The sequence below is a fragment of the Charadrius vociferus genome, unplaced genomic scaffold, assembly GCF_000708025.1.
Source record: "Charadrius vociferus isolate BGI_N301 unplaced genomic scaffold, ASM70802v2 scaffold1215, whole genome shotgun sequence".
Classification (NCBI taxonomy): Eukaryota; Metazoa; Chordata; class Aves; order Charadriiformes; family Charadriidae; genus Charadrius; species Charadrius vociferus.
Genome location: NW_009648537.1, coordinates 43,998 through 51,780, shown reverse-complemented (window position 1 = coordinate 51,780; position 7,783 = coordinate 43,998). Strand labels below are relative to the sequence as shown.

The following is a 7,783-nucleotide window of genomic DNA, read 5'->3' as shown; positions in this document are numbered from 1 at the left end:
TCGCCCGAGCCCTGCCGAACCAGCAGCCGTCTGGGTGGACTCGGCCGTCGGCTGCCCCACTCAGGACAGAAGCACCAGAAGAGGCTCTGCTCAGCTACCACCACCCTACAAACACAAAGCAACAAAGGAAGGCTCTTCTGCGAGCGGCAGAGTGCGTTGCCATCCCCTGGAAGCGGAGACCCCCCCAGGGCCTGCGGACCCTGCCCCACCGAGCCCCCGGCCAGAGCCCGGACACGGCGTTCTGCTTTGGGCACCTCTGCCCAAGCGCTCCCGGCACCCAGGAGCAAACCCGGCACAAACCCCTGCTCACCTTCACCAGGCGAGGAGACCGAAGCTGCAAACACGCAGGCAACTACCCGCGGGGCGGAAAACAAAAGGATCTCGCTGTTTGATCTCAGAGAATGGCAGAAGCCGTAACGCTCTCCAGTGCCCAGGCACCAGCAGGGAAGCCGGCACACGCTGGCTGGGGTGCCGGTGCGTGCTGGCAGAGGCGAGACGTGTCCGGAGGGTCGGATGTACCCAGCAGGAACAACACCACAGTCTGCAGCATGCCACAACCATCCACGAGCAGCCTTAAGACAAGGGAAAGGCCGTGCTGCGTTAAGCAGACCTGTGGGATCGCGGTAGAGAAGGACGTAAGGTGGGATGAGAAGAAGGGATCGCACTGACCCTGGCCGGAGCAGAAGGAACCCACGGCGCAGCACACGATGTGGGAATCCCCGTTCCCGTAACACACCCCTCGCTCGGCACCACGCGGGCGCTGCAGGCAGCGACCCTCGGAAGGCAGAGCGTCAGTCGCAGCCCGAAGCGGGGCTCCCTGCCGCGGTTTCACCCGCACTGACACCCCGGTTCTCCCGGCTGCCCCCGGCGCTGGAGATGCTGCTCCCCCCGGCTGCCCGCAGCAGGCTGGCGAGGGCGGCCAGCGCGTCCCACCGGGGGCTCGAGGGCGGCCGGACGGGAGGATGCTGCAACAGAGGAGAGACGTTCACATCCCATGTCTCTCTCCAGAGGAACTTCCATCCATTAAAATGAGGTATTTCTGTTTGGAAACGCTGTCAGACAGCGCGCAAGGGCAGAAGCTACGAATTCCTGCTCCCTGCGCACGCCAGAAAACCTTCTCCCCCCAAAAAGCTGTTAAAAAGAAACACAGCAGTGACTGCAACGTAACATACAACCCAAAAATCCCCCGAGCGGGCTCCGTCTGATTTTCGGAAGCTGCCTCAGTTTCAGCCCTACGTGCCGGTCACCCAGGACAACTCCTGACAGCTTGCGGGAAGCCTCGGAGCCACCCTCTGCCCCCCACAGGACGGGGCTCCGATTGTTTAGATTCCAGGGATTTTTTGGCCGGACAGTTTGACCCTTGGGAAAAAAGCAGCTTTCCTCTTTCTTGGGACAGTTCCCAAGTCCCCTGCAGACAACCAGGAAACACTAACCAGAAAAATAATATATACTTTTGCCTCAGACAAAATAGCACGTAAAAGTCCGAAATTGCGCTGGAGTTACGGTGAGCACGCGATAGGAAGGGGAGACGGCCACGGCCGCTGATCCCGGCGACCGGCCACGCGGCACGATTCGGCGGCTGCAGCGGTCACTGCCGAAGCCAAGTGCCCAGGACAGGGCAGAGGGACGAGGACGGGGATCAGAGATGCGTCCAGCTCCGACGCCCTCTGCCCCACAAGCCGGTTGCTCCCGACCGGGAGAGGGGAGCACGGCGGCAGCTCTCCTCTGCAAGCGCCAGCAGAGCCCCACGGTTTTTGGTTAAGTGTGACACGAGAGCTTTGGAGGGCACACGACACGGGGTGTCCTGCTCAGCCCCCAACAGCTCATGTGGAAGTTCTCCGGCACCAGCACACGCAAAGGTGGAGACGACCGCTGGTCCAGACGAGGCCACAAAACGTGGGAGGGCAGCCGAGGGCAGAACGGAGTCCAGCGGGCGAAGAGGGGTGGTCACAGATCCACTGCTCCGAAAATGAGCATTAAATAGTGCAGGGAACTTGCCCAGGCCATGGACCGAGACACCGGCTGGGCCACCACCCATCTCAGCTACCCAGAGCCTGCACGTGGACGGGTTCCCAACCCGTGGAACCCCGAGTACCCGTGACACTGCTGCTCTAAGGAAACGAGCTCCCAAGGCCACGGCCTCAGCAAAGCCGGCCCCGCAGGCGCCGACACCTCCCAGCACAGGGAAGGTACTTGTGATGCCTGAGGGAGGGGGGTGAGGACAGTGCCAGCACCACGAGTCTTGGAATGGCAGTGAAGGAACCTCTAACGCCTCATCTCTCTCCGGGTTTTGCACTCAGAATCTTCAGAGCTGGAAGGGCCCTCTAGAGCTCACCCACCCCACTCCCCTGCTAAAGCAGGACTGCCCAGAGCACATCGCTCAGGACCGCATCCAGGCGGGTCTTGACAATCTCCAGAGAAGGGACTCCCCCACCCCCTGGGCAGCCTCTGCCACTGCTCTGTCACCCCAACCCTAAAGAAGTTCTTCCCTCTGTTGGAAGGGAACTTCCTCTGTCCCAACTTGTGCCCACTGCCCCTCGTCCTGTCACTGGGAACCACCGAGAAGAGTTTGGCTCCATCCTCCTCCAACCCACCCCTTAGATATTTGTCAGCAATAATCAGGTCTCCCCTCAGCCTTCTCCTCTCCAGGCTAAAGAGTCCCAGCGCTCTCAGCCTTTCCTCGTACGGGAGATGCTCCAATCCCTCCATCATCTTGGTTGCCCTTCGCTGGACTCTCTCCAGCAGTTCCCTGTCCCTCTTGAACTCCACTGTACTTTAACTGGAAACGGAGGAGAACTGCAGGGAGGAGGAGGAGGAGGACAGCGGTTTAGAAGGGGGCTCAGTTTCGGGGTGAAAAGGGGTCTGGACAACCGCAGCCCAACCCGCTCGCTTTGGCTGCCAGCGGAGCACCAGCTCCTCTCCTTCTGAGCTCCTCAGCAGCACCAACGCAGCTGGGAAGGGTCTGAGAAGAACTTCCAGTCGAATTTAGCAACCGAGGAGAACAATGCTGTTATCCTTGATTAGTTAAACGCCGGTTTGTGAAGAACCCACGCGGTGCCAAATTCGACTGAGTGTGTCAGTGTGTACGGGTACGACCCAGCAGCGATGGCCACCTCAAAGGACAGGCGAATGCGTCCGGAGGCTGGGGGAGGGATGCAGGGCCAGCAGCCCTCCTCGCTGGGCGCGTGCGCACGGAGCACACCCAGACCTGCCGCAGGGAGAGCAGACCCCGCCAGCCCCAGGAGGAGAGCCGTTTGCTCGGCCGAGCGTTTGGGAGAGGCCCGGCAGTGGCAGAGCCCCACCGGTTGTGACGGGGCTATTTATACTGACGCCGCATCCGCGCGGCTCCTCCAGGAAGCGTTCCAGCATCCCCAGCAGCTGATCCCAGAGCAGGAGGGGGAGCAAAGCGGCCAGGAGAGGAGTCGGCCTCAGGCAGGGCACGCAGCAGGGAACGGCTCTGCCATGGCCCAGCTGGGAGGCAGAACGATGGACCCCGCGGTTTTCCGGAGCTGGAGCTGTGTTGGGGGGCAGGGGGGAACCCCTCTCTCGTGGGCTCCCCCGGTCAGACCCCGCAGCGCCCAGTTGAGACGCTGCACGCGATGCCACGGTGTCACTGTCCCGCACGCCGGTCACGCTTCCCCGGGGTCCCCATCCCGAGGGACGGCACACTCACCAGCTCGATGCCTTGGGGAAAGGGGTTGTCCTCCCAGTCCTTCTCCGGGAAACGCTGGAGTATCTGTCCCTGTCCATCCCCACTCCCTGCGGAGACAAGAGGGGGATTAGAGGGCCGGCAGCAGGTACCCACCCGGCGCTTCAGCCTCCGGTAACGCCCGGCTGGGAGCAGCAGCGGGATGCTCCGGCACTGCGTCAGCCGGACACGGGCGGCACAGAGGAGACCCCGGCCCCTTCCACAAACACAGCCGTAGGGCAGCACCGCCCCTCCCGCAGGGAAAAGCAGCGATTTTAAGAGAGGCCTGAGCAAACAGCTGACAAACTCGTTATCTAAAGGTGCGTAAAAGGCAAAGCAGAAGTGCGGCGGATCTCTGGTCAAGTTTAAGTTTCCTTCCTTGTGTCGCTAACACAAGATCATACACGCAGATTTTGAACCGTAAGTCACTGCTCTTTATCTACAACCTGGCACTTGACATTTTCCTCGAACAATGGCATCATTCTGCTCCGTTTTACTTTCGGGTTCCCCTGGAGCCGCTGTTTCCCCGTGGCTTTACGGCACCCGGAGGCTGCCCCGCTGCTGGGGGGAGTGCTCCCACCCACGCCTGCCCACCCACCCACACCACCCCAAATTAAAAAAAACCTGCTCTTCCCCCACACCGTGCCCTGATCTAGCTGGCCAGGCGAGCACAGAAACCGGCACGCCGGGGAGCGGCCAGCTCGGCTGGTGGCAGCCGGCTTTCGGGACAGCCTGAAGCGACGGCTAAGCCGCTGCTGAAACCCGGGCAGCTCCTGCCGCGTTCGCGGAGCCAGCACGGCTGGGGAAGCGCTTCCACGCTGGCCACGTCCTTTCAGCCACCAAGCTGCTCAGGATAAAAGCCCGCTCCGGTGGATCAAGCTGGAATCTGGGAATCGGAAATCCTGAGAAGGATTTTGCTCCGACCACGGGGGAGGCGCAGCCCCGACGGCGGGCAGGCCCTGTGCAGCCGGACCACCTCAGTCCCTCGCAGACCTGCGTCGTCCCGGGGGACGCCCGCCTCTCTCGTCCCTCACAGTAACGCCTGCTGCCTTTGGGAGCACGAGCGCCGCCGGCCTCCCTCCGGCACAGCCAGATTTCGGCGCTGGGACCGCCGACGGGGCCAGGTACCAGGAGGAGCCTCACCAGAAGACGTGCACCACCGAAGGACTATTTTCAGCACCCAACCCTGTTTTCACCGCTCCACTTACCACCAGCCAGCCGCAGCCGAATTTAGCAGAAGGTGGCATCAGAAAAGATGCCATTTATAGTCTGAGGACCAAAATGGAAAGGTCAGTGCCAAGCTGTGAAGAAAACAGCGTCGAGCGTCAGGTTAACCAAATCTCCCCCCCGCGCTCAGACACCACGTCCCCCCGGCCAGGTCCCACGCGCCGCTGCCAGCATCGGTGGCTGCAAGGCGCTCAGGCCAAACGCGTCGAGTAAGACTTGCCGCCCCCGAGCGCAAATGACCCGGCTCAAGCTTCACAGACAGGAAAAACCCTTTTAGACACAGAGGCCAGAATTACAGCCCTCCGACGGCCCGTCCCCAGCGAGCGCTCTCGGTCCCGCGCCCCCCACGACGGCTCGCTCCAGCAGCCTTGCCGCGAGCGCACGTGTCTTCGCCCACACTCCTCTGGTCGCGAGGGAAGGAGGTACAACATCATCCTCAACACAAACGTAAAAACCACTCCAGGAGTTGTTCAGAGCAGGGGGAGACTTGACCCCCTGGGTTTTCTCAGAGCTACAGTGTTATTTAGCAGCCTGTGGGCTGGGTACGTCCTGATTTTCGCGACTGGCATTAACCAGCAGCCCCATTTACAGATCCTGGCCGGCCAGGCGCTCTGCTCAGCTACTCCTTAGGCGGCCTCATCCTCGCCTCCCTACTCCCCATCATCGAACACAGGCAGCGTCCACGCCGCTCGCCGGCCGTATCAGGCTGTCCGATCAGCACGGCCCTTCCTGCGGAGGGGAGCGGGACCAGCCCCGACGATTCTTCTGCCGTCCCCAGCCGAGATGCCTGGGAAAGCACGTGTGCCTGCGGACGTCGGCATTAACGCAGCTGCTTCGCTTCGCGTCTTCCTTCCTGCCTCCTCCTGCCGCTGCGCTGCAAAAAGGCCGGCACGACTTAAGGTGACACCTGGTCCCTGTTCCCGGGGCAGCCTGTTACGGTCTAAATTAGCGTTAAGCTATATTTGGAAGTTTATGAGATGTTATCATAATACAGGAAATTCTAAATAAACAAAAAGTTAAACACTCAGCTGACACAACACAACCAGATGACCTTAACTCTCGGGCAGGCCAGCGGCGGTGAGGGCTGGCCCGCCGGCGACGCTCTCCGGGAACAGCCGGTTCTCGGTCCGGCAGGGTCATGGCCAAGCGAGAGGCTCCTCTCCGCTTCCCTCGCTCTCGGTATCTCTTAGGTGACAAGAGGAGCTTGGGGGGAACGTCCTGGAGAAAGGCTAAGCCAGGACCCATCTCCCGGGACCCCGTGCCACGTTTCCAGAGCGTCTCCAGTCCCCCGCAGAGAGGTGTCCACCTCCCCTGGCCAACTCACCCAGCCGACCAACGAGGAACCCAAGCGTGCAGCAGCGTCTCCAGCCGCTGCGGGAGACAGGCCTTCCCTGCGGAGCCTGCCGCGATGGCGGAGTCGCAGGAGAAGTGAATTTTCACGTGTTGTTTAGGCAAAAGGACCTTGTTTGGAACACAGCCTTTTCCCACGCTCACACCTGAAGCCCTCTGCTCCCAGGTTGCTGACAGCACGGGAGGGTGTTTCACCGAGCAGCGCGGTACAACCAGTACAGTCAGTCTCAAGAAACCAGCTCTCCTGCAGGTTCAGACATGCCTCCCACACCCCCGAACCTCGAAAATTCGCTATGATACACGGGGAACACAAAGCTCGCGAGTCCTCAGCTCAGGAGCAAGAGGTGGTTCAGCCTTCCTCCCCCCCGCTGCCCGCACGGAGGCTGAGGGGTGTCCCGCTCTGCCGGGAGAGAGCAGGGAACGTTCCAAACACAGGATCTTTCGGCAGCTCACCCCAGGCACAGGGAGACGGACCTCAGCTTCAAGAGGAAACGGCTTCACGTTGCACCAGGGGAAGTTTAGATTGGATATTTGGAAGAATTCCTTTACTGAAAGGGTCATCAGGCGTTGGGACGCGTTACCCAGGGCAGTGGTGGAGTCCCCGTCCCTGGAGGGACTGTGCTCAGCGACACGGTTTAGTGGTGGGTTGTCAGTCTCAGGTTAAGGATTGGACTCGATGATCTTACAGGTCTTTCCCAATCTAGGAGATTCTGCCATTCTGTGATTCAGCATTGCTTTGAAGCGTCCTTAGCAGAGGCGTCCAAGAGCTGCTCGGTATCCTCAAAGCAGAAATTATTTTTAAAGTTTAGCTGTTCTAAAGCATGACAAAATACTTCATGCTACAAAGCACTCACCATAGTCACGGAGGCGGCTTCCTGCAAAACAGTATTAACCCACAAGGCCCAAAGCCATGAAACTCAACCTGCAAGGGGACCTGAGGCTTCCGACTGCGGTGAGCGACGCAACACACCCAAACCATGCCTGCAAGCCTGCTCCGTCAGATGCCAATCAGGCACCAGCCCTGCAGGAGGGAGCAGGTCGCCCATGGTGCTCTTGGGGCGAGCAGCCATCCACGTAACCCTGGCAGGGCCGCGAGCGGTCTCAAACGGTGGTTGGGCAACCACCCCGCAAGAAGCGGGAGCTATTGCATCAACCGGCGTTACGGTCTGACTAAGCTGCCAACACATCCCTCCGCAACGCTCCGTCCTGCCTGCGGAGCCAGGTGGTGGCCGCGGGCAGGAGGACACGGGAACAGGGCTGCCAAGCGCCGCCCAGCGAGAAACGGGGCATTGCACGGCGTCGGGGGGAGAACAAGGACGCTCTCTAGAGAAGCCCCGTGCGAGAGATTCTCACGCTAAACACGCAGGCTGTACTTAATCCAAACCAGCACCTGACTACGCAGGACGGCCGGGATTAAAAAACAACCCCACCACATCGAGCTGCTGTGACAAAGGGCTGAGACGGCGTCGGGAAGGGAGGGATGCGCGGAGCGAGGTGCGGGAGGCTGTGGGGGGCTCC

The 7,783-nt window shown here is 60.9% G+C and overlaps 1 protein-coding gene across 1 annotated transcript in view; it reads right to left on the bottom strand.

The window, feature by feature from the left end:
- Nucleotides 1–3,751, bottom strand: part of SBF1 (SET binding factor 1) — a 54,038-nt gene extending 50,287 nt beyond the window's left edge. Inside the window, exon 1 of the mRNA XM_009885860.1 lies at nt 3,674–3,751. The gene's annotated coding sequence lies outside the window, so the exon portion shown is untranslated. The remainder of the gene's footprint in view (nt 1–3,673) is intronic.
- Between the last annotated feature and the right edge of the window lie 4,032 nt (nt 3,752–7,783).